Source organism: Rhincodon typus, chromosome 38 (assembly GCF_021869965.1).
Source record: "Rhincodon typus isolate 14 chromosome 38, sRhiTyp1.1, whole genome shotgun sequence".
In the NCBI taxonomy this organism is placed as follows: domain Eukaryota; kingdom Metazoa; phylum Chordata; class Chondrichthyes; order Orectolobiformes; family Rhincodontidae; genus Rhincodon; species Rhincodon typus.
In genome coordinates, this window is record NC_063369.1 from 19,782,419 (window position 1) to 19,802,756 (window position 20,338).

At 43.8% G+C, this 20,338-nt stretch overlaps 1 protein-coding gene across 1 annotated transcript in view; it reads left to right on the plus strand.

The window, feature by feature from the left end:
- Positions 1-20,338, plus strand: part of LOC125487232 (zona pellucida sperm-binding protein 3-like) — a 22,698-nt gene that overhangs the window by 925 nt on the left and 1,435 nt on the right. The gene's annotated exons all lie outside the window — the stretch shown is intronic.

Sequence of the window (20,338 nt, forward strand, 5' to 3'; positions counted from 1 at the left end):
CAAGGGCCCATGGCACTCACTCCCTTGAGTGCATCAATGTACAATTCCCACAAGGGAACACATCCATCTGCATTTTATCCTGAAAGACTTGGTGAACTGTCAGATTGCCATGAGGGCAGCTCTTTCTTCATCCAGAGATGTCTGGAGTAGAACATGCCCTGCTCATGTCTGCTTTTTCAACTCCACCCTCATGCTGCTGTCTTGAAGCAGGGGTGGAGGGTTGGCAGGGCCTCAGAGTGTTGGATTACCGTTTTTCATTTCTGCAGCTGGTAACAGTCTGGAACAGTCTCCGCTGCTCCTTACAGTGAGGGAGGGTTTAGACTAAATTCCAACTCAAGCTGACCAAGTTGTGAAATGAATGCTGCAAGCTTTTGTAGGATTAGTTGGGATGTTCAGTGTGACTTTTTCAAAATCACAAACACCATGATGTCATGGGTAGTTCAGAATTGACATGATGCTCTTCAGACCAGTATGTGTCAATGGCAAAAGCCATCTGGCCAGCTGAATCTGGATGTGTCCCACTTTGCAGTGGCTGTGTGCATTGTCAAATGGAATGACAGGTCAAACCCACTGGGTGAAAGCAGTTCTGTGGGCCTGAACAGTCTTTGCATGTGTCACTTATGTAGCCATGACATGGTGTGCTCTCTTCAAGCCCAAACATTCCTTAATTATCCAGTAATCCATAGCCCAAAAGGCCACACTGTTTAACATGGCTGAGCTAACTACCTTGATCCCAACAGAAGCTGATCCCTCTTGAAGGGGGAGTTGACATCTGGTGGGTTCTGTGAGTGCTACATTCTCAGTGAGGGGGATTACTTCATCAGGTGGAAAATGCTTTGCTGCAGGGACTGAAAGCAAGCTCTGCAGTCTTAACAGTGGTGTTCTCAGTACAGGATATCAGGTGCGCAGCCTGTTACCTAAAACAGGAGAGAGATGGGTGTGGTCAGAGCACATGCAATGTAAGTGTATCTGATGTTGCTGAGGATGGTTGTGGAGTTGGTGATTCAGGGGTACAAACTTGATTGAAGGGGCTCAAATTCCAGGAAAGATAAGCATCATATGTTATGAGTGTGAGAAAGGGCTTCTCTGTTGTGGCAAAGTTAATTACAAGAGGAGTCAGGGTTTGAGGTGGAGGTTCAGATTTGATGGGGTTGGGGACAGGGGAGAGCAATACATGAGATGAGGGAAACATGAATGAACATGGAAGTCAGGAAGCGGTTGTGCAGTCGGCTGTTCAGTGGCAACAAGGGAGAATGAGGTGCACAGTGTAAGCAAAATGAGCTTGGAGTTGGCCCTGGGTGGTGATGGGACTCAGTATTGGTGAATGGAGACATCTTTCATTAGAACCAGACTAACTAGAACAACTGCCAGGAAAGGGACAGCACTGAGTTAGCTACAGAGTAAATCTCCCTCAATTCTTTAATCTGTATGTGTAATGCTAACTTCTTTCTTCTTTACAGCACAATAGAGCTTTTGCAGTGTCCCAATCAAACATTCCCAGGCAATGCACAGTACAAAGTTAGGGACAGAGTAAAGTTCCCTGTGCACTGTCCAGACAACTGTTCCAAGAGCAGGTACTACATATGTTAGATATGGTGTAACACTCTCTCCCCTCTAACCACTCCCAAACCAGCTACAATTACACAGGGTGAACTTTCAAGGAGATAATAAGGTGCTTTGGTGTGATTTAGATAAGTTGAATGAGTGGGTAAGTGTACTGCCTTTGCCACATAGCATAGATAAATGAGGTTCTTCACTTTAGAAACAAAAACTGGAAGGTAGATTTCTACCCGAATGGCAATAGAATGAGAAAGGGTTAGATGCAATGAATCCTATGTGTCCTTGTACACCAGTTGCTGAAAGTCTACATGAAGGTGCAGCAGGTGGTGAAGAAGATAAGTGGTATGTTGTCCCTCATAGGGAACAGAATCAATGACAGAAGTAAGGATGCCTTGCTGCAAATGTACAGGGCCTGACAGTGGTCACACCTGGAATATTGTGTTCGGGTTTGGTCTACTTTCCTGAGGATGGATGTTCTGGCTATGGAGGGAAAGCAGCAAAGATTTACCAGACTGATTCCTGGGTTGGCAGAGTTGAGGAATGAAGGGACAGCACCAACTAGAACTTATTAACTGGCTCAGAAGTGCCAGTGTTGGAGTGGGGTTGGACAAAGTCAGACATCACAAGGTACCAGGTTATAGTCCAACAGGTTTATTTTAAATCACAACCTTTTGTGGTGTTGGTCTTCGAATTCTCCTTCACTTGACAAAGGAGCAGTGCTCAAAGCTCTGGATTTCAGTCCTGTTGGACTGTAACCTGGTGTCATGTGACTTCTCCAGTGAATGTAGATAGTTTAGAGTAAGGGGAAATATCTGAGAAACCCTCAATATTCTAACAGCACTAGGCAGGGTAAATGCAGGAAGGATATTCCCAATGACCATGGAGTCCACAAACAAGGATCACAGGTTAAGAATATAGATTGGCAGAGTCGGAATAATTTCTCTTCAGACCATAAGGAACAAGAATAAGCCATTTGGCCCCCTCAATCCAATAGGACCATAGCTGTTCTGACATAACTGACATCCACTTTCCTAGATTTTCCCCTAGAACCCTTGATTCCCCTACTAATCAAGAATCTATCCATCTCAGCCTTAAATATACACAAGGACTCTGCTCCCACACCTCTCTGTGGCAAGGAGATCCAAAGGCCCAGAACCCTCTTAGGGAAGAAATTCCTCTCCATCTTAGTCTTATGACTTAACTCACCACAGGTTACCATTTGAAATTCAAATATAACACATCCACTGCTTTCCCTCTTTCCACTCTGGTTCAGACTCCCTCAAAAACGTGAATAAATCCCACTTTCAGGAAATTATGCTGCCTCTGTTTGATTTAGATAATGGTTTTGAAAATGTTCTGCTATTACTTCTGAAATAATTGATACCAATACACATCGAGCAATATATGGTTGTTAATCAGCCATGGTTACCTGCTTTTTAGACCATCGAACAAAGAACATAGAGTACAGCACAAAACAATCATTCAGCCAATCTTGAAACAAACATGACACCAAATTAAACTAATCCCTTCTGCCTGCCTTGGGCCCATATCCTTACGTTTCTTGTATATTGATACCTTTATCTAAAAAGTCCCTTAAATGCACTTATCATTCCAATGTAGTGCATTCCAGATTCCTACCACTCTCTTTGGACATAAACTCATATGTCACAGCTCATTTGAAATTTAAACCCTCTCACTTTAAACAAATGATCCCTCGTATTAGACAATTCAACTCAGCGGGAAAAAGATTCTTCCAAGCATTCCTATCTATGCATCTCATAATTTTATAGATGCCTATCAAGTTTCTATCAGTCTTGTAGAACAAACAGCTTTGCTAGCCTCTCCGCTTGCCTCCCTTCCTTTCTTACTCGGTGTCACAGTGGTAGTTTTTCCAATCTTTTGGTACTTCTCCAGAAAGCAATGTTTTTTCAAAAATTTCAATCAAGACATCGACTGTCTCTGTAACTGAGTCTTTCAGGATCTTCAGTTGCAAGTTGAAGGGGCCAGTGGATAATTCTGTCATTAGTTGGTCTAAAACTACCAGTAAAACAAACGTAACATACAATGCAAGGACTGTGAGAAACATTACATAGGCCATCCTGGAAGAAACTGAATATGGATACATGAACACCAATAAGCCACCATGAGACACGACCAATTCTCACTGGTCTCAATACACACAGACAAAGAAGGGCAAAAATTCAACTGGGACAACACACCTATAATAGCACGAGCCAAAAAGAGACATGCCCGGTATTCTAACCGGAACTCCATCAACAAACACAATGAATTAGGCCCCGTGTACAAACCACTGAGAAACAGAACCAGAAGAAGTGCCAAACACCCCAGCAAACCGAGACATATAAATAACAAGTGGGACAGAACACCAACGATTCACTGATGATGTTACCTAGCAGGGTGATGAAATGTTTGTAATCAAGCACACCAGCTTGGTGAGCAAGTCTATAATCTCATCCACTGCCCGAGCTACTAATCTTGGCAACAAATTTAATCCTCCTTTGCTAGATTCTAAACTTATCCCAGTTTTGAGGCTATCACTTGCTTTTTCCACAATTTGATACTCTGCTGAACTTCCTTGGTTAGTCAGGTTTGGTTTAACCATCTCTGAGAATCTTTCCTCTTTACTGGGATGTATTATTACTGGGGATCATGATTTACCCCTTGAAATCTCTGCCACTGCTTTCTTACTGTCATTCCTGCTATTCTATCAGACAGTTCCTATTTCCTCAATCTGTCCTCATTTCACTGTAATTCCCTTTATTTAAGTTAAACGGTACAGAGAGAAAGTAGGAGCAGGGATGAATTGGATGATCAGTCAAAATCATAGTGAATGGCAGAGCAAGTTCAAAGGGCCAAAGGGCCAAAAGGCCTACCCCTTCTCCTATTTGCTAAGTTTCTATGTTTCTTTGTCACTGAGTGTATGTCCTCTGGTAATAGGCTACTCGACAAGGGTAAGCAACCTTCTTGCAGCTATCTTGATAATCTCCCTAATAATCTCTTATTTTTCAATCAGATTTTCATTAATTCTTTCATTCTAATGAGTGCAAGCCCATCGAACTCAACTCATGAGGAAATACTTCTATTCTTGAATCAGCCTAGTGAACCATCTCTGGGCTGCCTCCACTGCCAGTATACCTTTAGTCAGATAAGGAGACCAAAACTGTTCACACTATTCTACATGTCGGCTTATTCTTTTAGCAAGACTTCCACTCTCTGTTATCCCGACTGATTGCCCTCCCACTTATTTCTGCATCATCTACAAACTTGGCCAGAACACTTTCACTTCCATAAACAAAGTCAATAATATCTACCTTAAATAATTGTAAGCCCAGCAATGACCCATGTGACACTCTACTAGAAACAGAATGCCACCCTGAAAGTTTCCCTCCTACTCCACCCATTGTCTTCTATCAGTTCACCAATCCCCTATCCATGCTGATATACTATCCCCAACACCGTGGACTATTATTAAGGTGCCTAACATGTAGCTTATCAAAAACCTTCCAAAAATTCAAATATACTATATCTGCTGTTTCCCCTTTATCCAATCTGTGTCCTCATGAAACAATAATGATAAATTTTTGCAGACATAATTTCCCCTTCATGCAGCTATGCTGTCTGTTTCATCGTTTAATGTATTGCTAAAAATTCTCCAATTAAAGGTAACGTTGCCGCTGTTCCAAAGAACTGCATTGCTGCTCCCTCATTAGATAGAGGTGACTGCCGGGGAACTTAACCTGGATGTCACTGTGCCTCAGGCAAGAGGCCAGGACGAGAATGTGGAAACTTCATGGTAACCTCAGCCAGTGTGGGAATTGAATTACACCCTCTGTAATTGACTCTAATATTTTCCTCATCATAGAAGTTATGCTAACTGACCTATAGTTAACTGTTTTTTGTTTCCCTTCCTCCTTGAGTCCCCTGTTGGGTGAATTCAAATAGGTTGCTTTCTCCTGGATGGTGTTGAGCTTCATAGGGCTACATCGATCCAGGTAACTGAGAAGTATTCAATCGCACTCCTGTCACTGGTGAATCATAATCTCTCACCATTTAAAACGAAATGCTTACTTTTCTTCTTGCCAAAGTGGAAAATATTCTATGCTGATTCTATTTCCTACAGGCAGCATTCACAATTATACAGAATTGTTACAGTGCAGAAAGAGGCCATTCAGTCCACAGTTCCTATACTTGTTCAGTTCCAATTTTTACTTTGGATCTATCTCCAGCCTTTCTCCCTGTATCCCTGCAAATTTTAAACATCCAATGCCATTTTCAATGCCTGGATTTAACCTGCTTCCACCACATTTCCAGACATTGTATTCCATACCCTCACAACTCGATGTATGAAAGAGCTTCTACTCACCTCATATTTGCTTCTTTTACAAAACATTTTTATAAACTGTGCCCTTTGGTTCTTAATCCATTTACAAGTGGGAGCAGTTTCTCTCTATCCACTCTGTGTCGGGCCCTCATGATTTTGAAAACGTTGAGATTTTCTCATAGTCTTTTTCTCTACGAGGAGATCACTCCCAACTTCTCCCGTCTTTCTTTTGTCTTATATAAATTCAACATCACCTCCCAGAAATGTACACAATACTCCAGCTGAGCTCCAGCCAGTGTTCCTTATAAATTCAAGACCCCCCTGCTCCTGTACTCTATTTCACACATTTAAGAAGCCAACTGTACTGATTTACAACACCTTTTAGATCATATCCTTTTTTTAAATTCTTCCTCCACAACAGACAATTTCGTGTTCCCCACATTATACTCCATTTTACAGATGTTTGCCCTCTCACTTAACCTATTCCTGCCTGGTACATATTGCCATAGCAGGTGATGGAATCAGACACAACAGCAGCATTCAGGAAACACCTCGATGAAATACATGAATAGCAAGTGAATAGAGGGATACAGATCCTTTAAGTGAAGATACTTTTAATATGGAAGGCCAAACTGTGTCCGCACAAGCTTGGAGGGCCGAATGGCCTGTTGCTGTCCTGTGGTGTTCTTTGTTCTTTCTTCTATTCATATCTTTTCAACCTTACGTCCGCTTCAGAGTTTACTGTCCGACTGATCTTTGTATCAACAGCAAATTTGGTGACCATATCTTCTGCCCTTTCATCTTTGTCATTTAAATTAATATTTTCTGCAATAACCTTGACTATGGCACTTTATCAAAGATCTTCTGGAAATCTAAGGTCATTACACACACTCATTCCCCTTTATCTCCAGCGCATTACTTCCTTGACTAATTGTAAATGGTCAATGATCATTTCTCTTTCTCGTGAACATATTGACTCTGTCCGATTACATCGAAAGTCTCTAAGTGCACTGCTAACCTGTAGCTTCTTATAACACTAATGTCTAACATGTTCCCTATGTCAAATGATAACCTAACTGCCCTGCAGTTTTCTGTGTTCAGTTTCACGTCCTTTTTGAAGACATTTGAACACATTCGCATTCTTCCAATCCAATGTGACCTTTCCTGATTCAAGAGAATTTTGGAAAATTAATGCTAATGCATCAACTACCTCATTAGCCACTTTTTTTTCCAACCCTAGGATGAGGTCCATCAGAGCCCAGGCACTTGTCAGTCCACAGCTCCAACAACGTATTCAGTTCCATTTGTTGGAAGACAGGTACTTTGTATGTTCTGAACTGTCCCGGCCAATGTCTGCTGCTGCATCTCTCTTGAATTTCCTTTAACCTTTACCAGTTCACCATAGGCTGCTCTGTTTTCTTGCTCTCATCATTGCCTTTATTTATGTTTAAAAACACAGGGCTGTATGTTATCTTCTTTTGAATATGTGCAAGTTGCGCTGATATTTTTGCACAGTTTCTCATGTGAATTGGAGTCAGATTTATCACATCTTACCAGTTATACCTCATTAAATATCTACGCTGCCCCATTGGTGTCCCTCACGTCTGATTCCAGCCCTAACTAACCACATGCCATTCCCCGAAGAACTCACCACTCACTGGATATCCGCCAAAAGACCAGTCTCCCTGGCACTTGTGCCATCTTTAAAAGGCTGCTGTACCCTGGGGAAAGACTGCTATTCTGAAGCTGCCTTCTTTGGTCAAGGATATGGTGTCTGAACACGTTGGAGAAGGGGACGATGGTATTGCCATTTTTAGATAAAACTCAGCACAGTTCTCACTAAACACCTGTCCAATTATACCAAGATTTCCTTATTCTTGAACTCCAATATATATGTAACTAAGGTCAACACACAATTTGACTTCTTGAAGTCAGAGAAGAAATACTAAGTGAAGGTCTCCGCCATTATCACAATGTCCTTCGTAAAATACTCATGTCTCTGCCTTCAGAAGCTACTCTTCTCCTATTTGATATGTTTGGAAGAGCTCTCAAACCCCATTCTTACACTCATGATTAAATTGCTCATGTGCTTTATATTCTCCCCATTTCTTTTGTTTTTTGTTTCTGCTTTGCTGGTTTCTGAATCTCTCTCATTTTTCAATCTGTACATGATTCACAGCAATATTACAAATCTCAATTTTTATCACAGTACAAACCTGAATTCCATTGGTAAGGCATGGACTGAACTTTGACATTGTCCTGTTGATTAAGCACCTTTTTCATTCATTCATGGAACGTGGGAGTCACCAGATAGTGACATTTCTTGCCCATCTGTAATTGCCAAGATGGTAGTTATAAGTCGGTCACCACATTTCAGTGGGTCTGGAGTCACATGTAGACCAGAACATGTAACGATGGCAGGCTTTGTTTATTAAAGGACATTAGTGAACTAGATAGACTTTTACTACATAGTTTTTAGACATTTTTAGACATTTTCTGAGGAAGAGTCTAGGCCCGAAACATCAGCTTTCCAGCTCCTCTGATGCTGCTTGGCCTGCTGTGTTCATCCAGCTCTACACCTTGTTATCTCAGACTTTTACTACAAACAGCATTGCTAACATTTTTTCAGATGTATTCCACTGTTTGTTTCCCAATCCATCTTCCAATCTGTTTACCCACTTTGTTGTGTCTGTCTCAAAGCAAATATGCAATCCACCAATCAGGGATATGTGGCAGTGACTTGCATGTAACATCATATCCAAATTGTTTAGATATCAGGCACAGTAACAAATGTTTCATTATTTTTTCAGAGTGATGTGACCCATGTTATAGGTTCTAACATTAGTAACTCATCTTGATATTTGAAAATTGATACATTAAGCTCACACGATATATTAAGTCACATTTAACCTGAGTCTGTCTGACCCTCATAACTATGTACTTGTATAAAATTCTTAATTTGGATTTGGAATACTGTTAGGAATTGTAACCTTATTATGGGCACGTATTCTCGGAAGAGCCTTCTTGTTAAATTACTGAGAAACGACATTTTAGTATAAAATATTGGATCAAAACTATTCCATTTATTTTTGAGACGTCAATTAATTGTTCTAGAAAATGGTCACTAATGCAGATTACAACTCATCTTCCAGACCAATAATACCCAATTGGTATTTACAATTTGCATACAGACAACAGACACCACAATTCTTAAGTTGACTGTGACATTGTAAGAGGCTACGAAACCTGAGAAACTCACTTGGTGACTCCCTAAAGCCTGTCGATCACCAACCATCTCAAAGTTGGGAAAATTATGGAATACTCCGCACTTGCTTGGATGAGTGCAGCTCCAACATAACTGAAGAAACACGACAATGTCGAGGACAGAGAAGCCAAACTGACACCCTATACACCATCATTTCCATTCACTCACTCCCCAATTGGTGGGTAGTGGCAGAGGATGTAACATCGAAAAAGGTGCATTGTAGCGTCTTGCCAAGGCTCCATTGATAGTCCCGTCATCTACAACCATTACCATCAGGAAGAAAACACCAGGACGTGCAATGCACTCTTCAATCCATACACCACCTTGATTTGGAACTATATTTCCACTGTAATTCTGTCAGACTCTTGTTCCTTCCTCCCCAACATATCTCTCTCTCTCTCTATCTATCTCTCCCTCTCGCCGCAGCCCCTGGCTAACACCTTCCCCCTCGTGGTCCAATGATACTTATCTTCGGATGATTCCCTGTCCCTTTCCATGAATTCCTCCTGGGACCATAAGTGTCCCCCAGTGGGTCTATCACATTGACATTGTTATAACCACTACAGTAAAACACAAAAATGAGCACATGTGTATAAGTAACATGTATAGAATAATTATATATCAAACAAAACAAACAAAAAACATACAGACAATAACAAGCAAATCATTAATTCACAGTGGTTTTGTAGCACTTCCATTTCATTGTACCCTCGATGACCAATCTTTGCATACTTTCTTCTTTCCACCTTCTAAACTGGCATATATTAAATACAATAATTATTAATGCACCGAGGATCACCACTACAGCAATGTGTGACAGAATTCTGATCCATGGATGTGTTTGAACATTGGATCCCCAATTCCAGAAGCTGTCCCACGATCTGGGATCCCGCAAGAACTCCTTTGCTTTATCAACATGAATTCTCACTATTTGAGTGTGTTTAATCCACTGATGAATTATGTCTTTCGCCTGCCCCACTATACGTGACCAATCTGCTGTCAGGTGTGGAATGGGTGGTAATTCTGTGGGAACAAACCTCTGTAGGTCCTGATCTGTATCCGTATGTTGAATTGTGAGGTTTTCCCTTATCACCACACTGGTTATTGGCTGGGGCAGCACCTGCTCACCAATCTTCAAATCAGAGATCACATTATTAATAGCCACATTGTGCCCTTCCAATGGGAATTGTCTCCTTCCCTTGGTATGGTTCATAGCTGTGGCTGTATAATACGTTTGCCCCCCAACAGCATGTTGTAATAAGGACTGGTTATTCACCAGGAGAATAGACAATGAACAATTTTCTGAGGTGCTGAAGCTGCAATCTGTAAGTCTTTGTCTCGTTATCTCATCAGGGCAGGCCCAGTGATCCCCTCTTTGGTGACATTTTGACAAATCTACCCCTTTCTCAACACAACCCCTTACCATAGCATGAAATAGTGGGTTACTTTCATCATATCCAAGTACTCCCATGGTACTCTCCCACATTATGGACTCTTTTTAAAAGGTAAGTCAAATTATTTCCATGTCAGGGAATATGAAACACTGCCCCAACATAATACCTCCCATTATCACTGTCACAAGTACCCAATGTCCTGTTGGTTAAGGTCAAATGTCTGAGGTGACACAGAGGTTCCTTTTCTCTGACCCAAGTGATTAATTGTTCATCTAACACCCAGTCTGGAACATGGTGAGCATGCAGTTGTAGCAAATTAGTCCCAATCATTGTCAACATCCAGCTGGTGTACATGGCACACCCCTCGGCCTTGTGGGCCTCCACAGAAGTATTGGCCGTAGGCTCAATGATTCCTGTAAAGCTTTTAGAAATTCACCTGTGTCCAGTGTCACTTGTGACCCATCCCAAACTCTCTGGTTGGTCCATATCTGGTCTAAGTTACCTTGCCCAGTAATGAGCTGCATTTTCTGCTGAAGGGATTGTATCTGACTTTCTAATTCTACTGTGTCCAAGGTGTTGACAGTTGCCACTCCTGATGCATATCCTGCCCCTGGCCAACTCAAATAGTCCTCTTTTCTTTCTATTCTTGTTGCTCATAAACTCACTCCTGCTCAATTGTTCATCAAGGAGGTGGACACAGAGACAGTTTGTAGCGGATGGGCTCTGTTCTGGAGCAGTCATTTCAGTCAAATTAAAGACTACCTGCACATGTCGATATCCTGGTACCAAAAGTGACAGATTCTCCTGTCTCCCCTAGTACCAGACCCACACCTTCCATTCTGTGCTGTGACTCACTGCATCTAGGTTCTGGTGTGGTTTTAATCTCTGGGGGACACAGGGTCATAGGCTTCCTACGGGCCCTGAAAATTATGAAGGGCCCGATCCCCGACAGAAGCACCTGTCCACATCTCTCAATGCCTTTTATCATCTATCTCCCTCCTGTATCAATTCTTCCCGTGTACAATTAATAATGATCCAACCAATTTTCTTGAATTGCTTTGAGTAGCCGCTCCAGTCTTTGGTATGCGTCACTTTCCCAGTCTATATTCAAATCAGTGCGGTCCCAGTGAACAATGATTTTACCTCAACTGTCACTTCCAAATGGTTGCTCAATAAATGGTCGATAAAATGACTAGTAATTTGTTCTTCTGGGATTACAGCCAATGTCACCTCCTGAACATTGTTTCGTGAAAATTGCATCACTGTTCCTTCCATTAAACCAACATCTTACCCGTGCATGCCAGCCCATCTGCTCCCATATAATATACATTTAAGTCCACTCTGCTTCCCTTATTAGTTCGTATTATCTTGCGCTGTGGAGCAGAGTCGTTCTTGATCAGTGAATATTCTTCCAGCCTTGACACTGCTCAAGGCATAGTCACTTGTCGTGATGACTCCGAAACCAGCTCATCCATAGTCCCAAAAATGATAATTCCGATATTTACAAAATGTATCTCTCCCCTCATCCCAGGTAAAACCTGTAACATACAAGTGTAATTTCTGTTCTTACTTACAATTTCTTTCTTCTTACTATGATAAGCCCATGTTCTCCATATTCTGGGTCAATTCTCATCCTCCGTTCTCATCCTCCATGTCTACCCCACAGCCAGTTCTCCTTTCGCCTTCCTGTACTGATGAAGAACCATACTCAAAAATTTTAAAATGGGTTTCTTCCGTTACTTTCTCCTTGACTTTCCTATTTTTCGATCATGTTTTAGCCCTTCCTTTTTGTTTTGACACAAATGGGTCCTTGGGACCATTTGTAATGATCAGTTGACACTCGTGTTTCTCTCCCTGGTACAATAAATTATCTGCAAACACAGTAGTGGCTTTTACTCCCTTCACAGTGATATCCCTTTCCCTGTAACAACAGTGTCCACCCAGTGATTCTATTCTGACTGACTGAACCGTCTTTAATCCTTCCATCCAATAGGAGTTGTACGGGGGTGTGTTCTGTTAGTATCGTAAGAGGGTTCAACCCCACGATGTCGGTAAAATGCCGCACTGCCCAATAAACAGCGAGCAGGTGTTTTTCACAGACCGAAAACCCTTCTCCATCGGTGAGAGCATGCTCGAGGCATACGCTACTGGTATTCATTTCCCATGTGTCTCCTGTAACAGAACTGCTGAGAGGGCAGTGTCTCTGGTGGCTACCTGCAGTGAAAAGGGTTGATTTGGATTTGGTGCTTTCAGAGCAGGTGCGGTAGCTGGTGCTTGTTTCAGAGCTGCAATGGCCTGTGTGTGTTTCTGGATTCCACTCCCAGGTCACATTCTTTTTTTAATAACTTCATCAACGCTTTTGTAGTGAATCCATCAATGTGTCCCTGCCGTAACTGCTGAGTGCCCTACAATGAGTCGTTGCACTTCATGATCCTCACTCTTACATATAGCCCCTGAAACACTACCCAAAGGCGTGCAGTAAATGCAGTGGGGTGTTCACCTTTCCTTTGGTAACCGTTTGTCAGCGCCTCCACTGGGTCCCCTCTGTTAGTGCCTATGACATCTCACTCCTGGTCTTTTAAAGCCTGAGTTGTGCCTCTACTAACTTTCTGCTCTTCTGGTAAGGCAGAGTGTAGATGTGGGTGCAGGCACATTATTATTAATTTTCTTTCCTCAGCGTTATCTAAACCATGTATTTCTCTCTGTTGACTGACCGTTCAGAACAGCTCCTGAGGACCGTCCCCGGACATACATGCCCCGCTATCTTTCACAATGTCCCTCAACCGCTGCACCCCCAATGGGGTATAATATACAACCCTCCCACCTTCTGCCACCTGACTATCTGCCCCTAAACCCCCTGTAGTGCATACGGCAGGGGGCCCATTACGACTGGAGCCAATAGAATCTCCGACAACTGGATCATAAGCTGGCAGAGGCTCCCCATCATCATGACCATATCTAGCAGCTCCGTCTGCTAAATCATCCCAATCCACGTCCCCTTCACTGCCTTCCCCACTTCTTACAGACACAAAGACACACATTATGTCTCTGTGTGCAGCGAGCTGACCTTGCAGCCTTTCTATCTGACTCTGACATTTCGTGTGATCTGCAGCACTACTCCTCATTTCCTGAATGGCTCTCTGGATCAAGTTCATTGCAGCTTTTAAATCATTACGTTTTTCCTTCCATTTTTCCATTTCATCTTTAACTGTTTGGACTTTTCCCTCTCACTTATTCTTATCACTAAGCAGTTTCTCACACTGCACCTGGTACTGGTTCATACGTACCAAGTCCGTATTCTTCTGTCCCTGCTGATTGGTTACTCTCTCTGACTGAGGCAGGCTACCTCCTCACAAAGTCTCTTATTCTCTTACTCTAGCTTTTCCCTGTCTACCTTCTCCGCCTTAACTTCCTGTCAGCATTCTATGCATCCTTACAATAAAACAGCTGATCCCTACCACCTTCTGGACCATTTTACATTTCTTATTCGACAGCTTTGTCTGGACAAGCTGCCAAAATGCTTCCCCAGCGGACTGTCCCTTCTTCCTAGTGTGACCTATGTATTCCCCGTATTGTGGCCCTTCCCTATGACGTACTTCTGGAGGAGTTCCCTCCAATTGGGGCAGTCTATTTCCTCCTGATTTATTGTTGTATACTAGTGCCCACAGATTAACCCCAAGCTCCCATTCTCTCTGGACTTTGCCGGTTCGGTTCAAATAGTGTCCCACGCTGACACAGAGAGGTCTTCCCTCTAACCTTGAGCTTCAGTTCGATCTGACCCGAGTCTTCCACTGACTCGATGGAGAGATTTATCCTCAGGCCCCGGGTTTCGGCACCAAAACCTCTCGAATCCTGCTGACCACCGGCTCCAGTTATTGTCTCATACAGAGAGAAGGAGTCGTTTTTACCATAACTCACTAATCTCTTTTATTTACCTATTATGAAAAGGTACATGTATGGCTTATACATTCGGCAATACACAAGTAACTCATATGTTTTCCTGAAAGACATAGAACCTATTTGTACACACAAAAGGTTCCTAACACTTCCAGAATAATCACAGAATATAAAAGCTCATATCGGGCAGAATAGCTGCTGTTGCTGCCGAGGATCGATGCTGGCCAGTCACTGCACTCGATATCAGGGTCACCACGTCCCTGACGAGGGGTGTGCGTCTGTGAAAGTTGATCTCCGCAGTTTTCACTGGCCATATCCTTGTATCCTTTCTCCTTATCTCTTCAAGCCTGTGCTGTCTTTCCCCTGTTGGTTCGGGCTAATCCTCATATCGCGTGTCTTGCTTTCAGCGGCGGGAGTGGTGAGAGCGTAAGCCAGGGTGCAGCCGGGAAGGTAAGCTTTTCCTTATAAAAACTTACCTCATGCAGCAGGGGCCTTCTTGCTTTCAGCGGATGGAGGGAACTAATATATTCCGGCATTGGCTAAACCCAAAACACGACACGTGTAGTGTCTCCGACCCGTCCTCCTCCTCCCAACCAAAAAGAAAAGACTGTGTGGAGGGCTGGTAAGTTTTTATTCTGCTGGAAATCTAGTGTGGAGGGAATGGAAGCTAGGGCAGTTGCATGCTCCTCTTGCAGGATGTGGGAGGTAAGGGTCACTGGTGGTGTCCCCTCTGACTTCACCTGCAAGAGGTGCACCCAACTCCAGCTCCTCAAAAACTGTGTTAGGGAACTGGAACTGGAGCTGGATGAACTCCGGATCATTCGGGAGGCTGAGGGGGTGATTGGAAAGGATTTATAGGGAGGTGGTCACACCCAAGGTACAGGAAAAAGGTAGCTGGGTGACTGTCAGGAGGGTGAAAGGGAATAGGCAGACAGTGCAGGGATCCCCTGTGGCCGTTCCCCTCAATAACAAGTATACTGTTTTGGAGATAGTAGGAACTGCAGATGCTGGAGAATCCGAGACAACAAGGTGCAGGGCTGGATGAACACAGCAGGCCAAGCAGCATCATAGGAGCAGAGAGGCTGACGTTTCGGGCCTAGACCCTTCATCAGAAAAGGGGGAGGGGAAGGGGGTTTTGAAATAAATAGGGAGAGAGTGGGAGGCGGATAGAAGAGGGATAGAGGAGAGGATAGGTGGAGAGGAAACAAACAGGTCGAAGAGGCGGGGATGGGGCCAGGAAAGGTGAGTGTAGGTAGGGAGTTAGGAAGGGGATAGGTCAGTCCAGGGAGGACGGACAGGTCAAGGGGGTGGGATGAGGTTGGTCGGTAGGAGATGGAGGTGCGGCTTGGGGTGGGAGGAGGGGATAGGTGGGAGGAAGAACAGGTTAGGGAGGCAGGGACGAGTTGGACTGGTTTTGGGATGCGGTGGATACTGTTTTGGATACTGTTAGGGGGGATGACCTACCAGGGGAAGGCCATAGCGGACAGGTGTCTGGCACTGAGCCTGGCCTATGGCAAAGAAGGGAAGGGGGGAGAATAGGAGAGCAATTGTAGTGGGGGACTCGATATTAAGAGGCACAGACAGGCGGTTCTGTGAACGCAAACAAGACGAGCGGATGGTATGTTGCCTCCCGGGTCCCAGGGTCCATGATGTCTCGGATCGTGTCTTCAAGATCCTTAAGGGGGAGGGTAAGCAACCAGCAGTCATGGTACACATCAGTACCAATGACATAGGTAGAAAACGGACTGAGAATGTGAAAAACGAGTACAGGGAGTTAGGTTGGAAGCTGAAGTCCAGGACAAACAGGGTAGTTTATCTCTGGATTACTACCAGTGCCACATGATAACAAGGTAAGAAACAGGGACAGAGTGCAGCTAAACACGTGGCTACAGGACTGGTGTAGGAGGGAGGGCTTCCATTGTGTGGATAATTGGAGCACCTTCTGGGGAAGGTGGGACCTGTACAGTAAGGATGGGTTTGCACCTGAACCAGAAGGGCACAAATATCCTGGGACGGAGGTTTGGTCGAGCTATACGGGATGGTTTAAACCAGATTGGCAGGGGCTGGGGAACCAGATTAGTCATTCAGAGGATGAGGTATTCAGCCTTCCAATGGACACAACAGGGAGTGAGGTTGTTAATAAAGAAATGTGGTCGATGGAGCGTAATTGTGGACATAGGGATGGTTTCAAGTGTGTATACTTCAATGCTAGAAGTACCAGAAATAAGGCGGATGAACTTCGAGCATGGGTCAGTACTTGGAACTATGATGTTGTGGCCATTACAGAAACTTGGGTAAGTCAGGGACAGGAATGGTTGTTTGAAGTTCCAGGATTTAGATGCTTTAAAAGAAGTAGGGAGGGTGGTAAAAGAGGCGGCGGAGTGGCATTGCTAGTCAGGGCGAGTATAGCAGCTACTGAAAGGCAGTTCGAGAATGATATGTCTACAGAGTCAGTTTGGGTTGAGGTCAGGAACAAGAAAGGAGCAGTCACTTTCTTGGGGGTTTTTACAGACCCCCTAATAGTTGCAGAGAAGTGGAGGAGCGGATTGTGAGGCAGATACTGGAAAGGTGCAGAAGTCACAGGGTTGTAGTCATGGGTGACTTCAACTTTCCAAATATTGATTGGAAACTTTTTAGATGTAATAGTTTAGATGGAGCAGATTTTGTCCAGTGCATTCAGGAAGGATTCCTGACACAGTATGTAGATAGACCAACACGAGGAAAGGCCACTTTGGATTTGGTGCTTGGCAATGAACTGGGCGAAGCTTTAGACCTGTTGGTCGGAGAGCATTTTGGCGGTAGTGATCATAACTCTGTTACTTTTACAATAGTCATGGAAAAGGATAGGTACATAAAGCAGGGTAAGGTTTATAATTGGGGGAAGGGTAATTGTAATTCTGTTAGGCAAGAACTGAGTAACATAAAATGGGAACAGATGTTGTAAGGGAAGAGCACTACAGAAATGTGGAGATTGTTTAAGGAATGCATACTGCGTGTGATTGATATGTTTGTCCCGAGCAGGCAGGGAAGATGTGGTCGAGTGAGGGACCCTTGGTTCTCGAGAGAGGTCAAACGACTGTTTAAGAGGAAGAAGGATGCTTATATTAGGTTTAGGAAACAAGGATCGGAAAAGGCTCTGGAGGGATACAAGTTAGCCAGGAAGGAGCTGAAGAAAGGGCTGAGGAGACCTATAAGGGGGCATGAGAAAACCTTGGCAGATAGGATCAAGGAAAACTTGATCAAGGAAATGTGGCAGATTGGATTCAGAATTGGCTGACCCTTAGAAGACAAAGGGTGGTAATGGATGGAAAATATTCAACATGCTCATTTATGAGTGGTGTACCACAAGGATCTGTTCTGGGTCCTCGTCTATTTGTGATTTTTGTAAATGATTTGGATGTAGGAGTGGAAGGGTGAATTAGTAAATTCGCGGATGATACGAAGGTGGGTCGAGTTGTGGATAGTGCGGATGGATGTTCTAGGTTACAAAGGGACATTGATAGAATGCAGAGCTGGGCTGAGAAGTGGCAGATGGAGTTGAACCCTGAAAAGTGTGAGGTGATTCATTTTGGAAGCAGAATACAGGGTTAACGGAAAGATTCTTGACAGTGTGGAGGAGCAGAGGGATCTTGGGGTTCATGTCCACAGTCCCCTGAAAGCTGCCACCCAGGTGGATAGAGTTGTTAAGAAGGCACACAGTGTGTTAGCTTTCATTAATGGAGGGATTGAGTTCAAGAGCCGTGAAGTTATGCTCCAGCTATACAAAAGCCTGGGTTGGCCACATCTGTGTCCAGTTCTGGTCACCTCATTACAGGAAAAATGTGGAAGCATGGGAAAAGGTGCAGAGGAGATTTACCAGGATCTTGCCTGGAATGGAGGGAAGATCTTACGAGGAAAGGTTGAGAGAGCTATGGCTTTTCTCTTTAGAACGACAAAGGGTGAGTGTTGACTTGATAGAGATGTACAAAATGATCAGAGGTACAGATGGACAGCCAGAGAAGTTTTCCTTGGGTGGAAGTAACTATTACGAGGGGACATAGTTTTAAAGCAAGTGGAGGTAGATATAGAGGAGACGTCAGAGGTAGGTTCTTTACACAGAGAGCCGGAGGGGTGTGGAATGCATTGCTGGAGAGGGTAGTAGAGTCAACCTCATTTGGGGCATTTAAGTGGCTATTAGATGGGGAAATGGATGATAGTATAAGGTAGGGGTGGAGGTGAGATAGACCTTAGGTTTACGGTAAAAGTTTGGCACAACATCATGGGCCAAAGGGCCTGTACTGTGCTGTACTGTTCTATGTTCTGTGTTTACCTTATTGGACTTGGATCAGAGACTTACGTAGCAGTACCTCATTGCTCCTCATCCAAATAAGGCTTTTGTATTAATTAATTTTTTTTGCAAAACTTGGTTGGTACCAGATGGTGCTGAGCGTCTCAGGCAAGCTCCTAGATCTGGGTTATCCTCAGTTCACAAGCTGCTTCCTTCTTTATGTCAGCATTTTTTTAACATCCAGTATCTCCTGTTCGCGATATTTGTGACTGGCACCCCCTATCGCCACCTTTCTCTCTGCAGCATCTGGTCAGCATCTCCCAGGCAGCGATGTCAGCAGCATTTCTCCCTACCCCTCTGCCTCTCCGTCTCCCTCTGTCATCAGCCCCTGGCTAACAGTTTTAAGAAGATTACACAAGCCCACTTTCTCAAGGACAGTTGGGAGATGGTCATTAAAATGTTGGCCTTGGGCAGCACGACCCAAAACCACACAGTAACCAAAAAATTAAATGGGCAAGTAATAAAACAAGAGAGCACTATCTCTTTGAGGGGTGAGAATGGAAGGTCAACGAGCACTTTCCATCCAAAATTGAAACCAAGAGAAAAATACATTTGAAGGAAAAATTAGGACAAGTTTCACCACAGCTCAAGAGGATGCCAACTCTCTTGACTTGATCCCAATCAAAACCACAGTGGCAGGGATAGCTGTGGTTTAGCTAAGGAATAAAGCACATTCTACACTCTCCATATAAAATGCTACCAGGAGAGGTACAGCCCAGGATTAGATACAGAGTAAAGTTCATTCACACTGACCATATCAAACATTGATAGGACAGGTACAGCATGGGATTAGATACAGAGTAAAGTTCCTTCCACACTGTCACAAGCAAACATGCTCAGGAGAGGTACCACAAAGTTTGTAATGAAAAGTAAAGCTTGCTCAACACTGTCCCAATCAAATATGGTCAGAGTCAAGTGCAGTGACAAGATAAGTATGAGAAACTTTACTCTTGTTCAGCACAAACCCTGTTTCCAAACTCCATTCTCTGATGATCTGTCTGTATTTCTCACTATCACACTCCTGGGTTCACACCCACCAGTCACCCTCCGCATCAATGATCCATGTTTGATGATTGGACTCAGGAGCCCCTTCATCATGAGAACTTGTGGAGCTGAATGCAGTCAGGTGACAGCACAACAACTCACAGCCATTCCTATTGGCCCAAATGGACCAGGCCCTCCTGGTAAGAAATCCATGAGTTCACTCATTGGTGGAAATTGCAGAGACTGGGGCTGGTTCATTGTTCAGTGTTGCTGCTTCTGGTCTGATCGGTGTCAGGTGAGTGCAGGTTGTGTGTATAAAAGGAGCTGGGTGGGGGCTGGAAGGGATGGTTGAATTGTTTGGGATCATGGGGGATTTTGTAGTGAGGGGTTTGTTCCCTGTGCTGGTGTTAGTTGGAGCTGTTTGTTGCTCTGAAACTTGGCAACAGCTACTGAGCCAGCAGTTTCCATGGAGAATAGTGAGAGCTACCCCTGTGCCTGAGAGTCCCTCCTCATGGGTGTCCTATTGGTTCCAGTTTCAGAATGTCTGAGGGTGGGAGTGTGTCTCCACT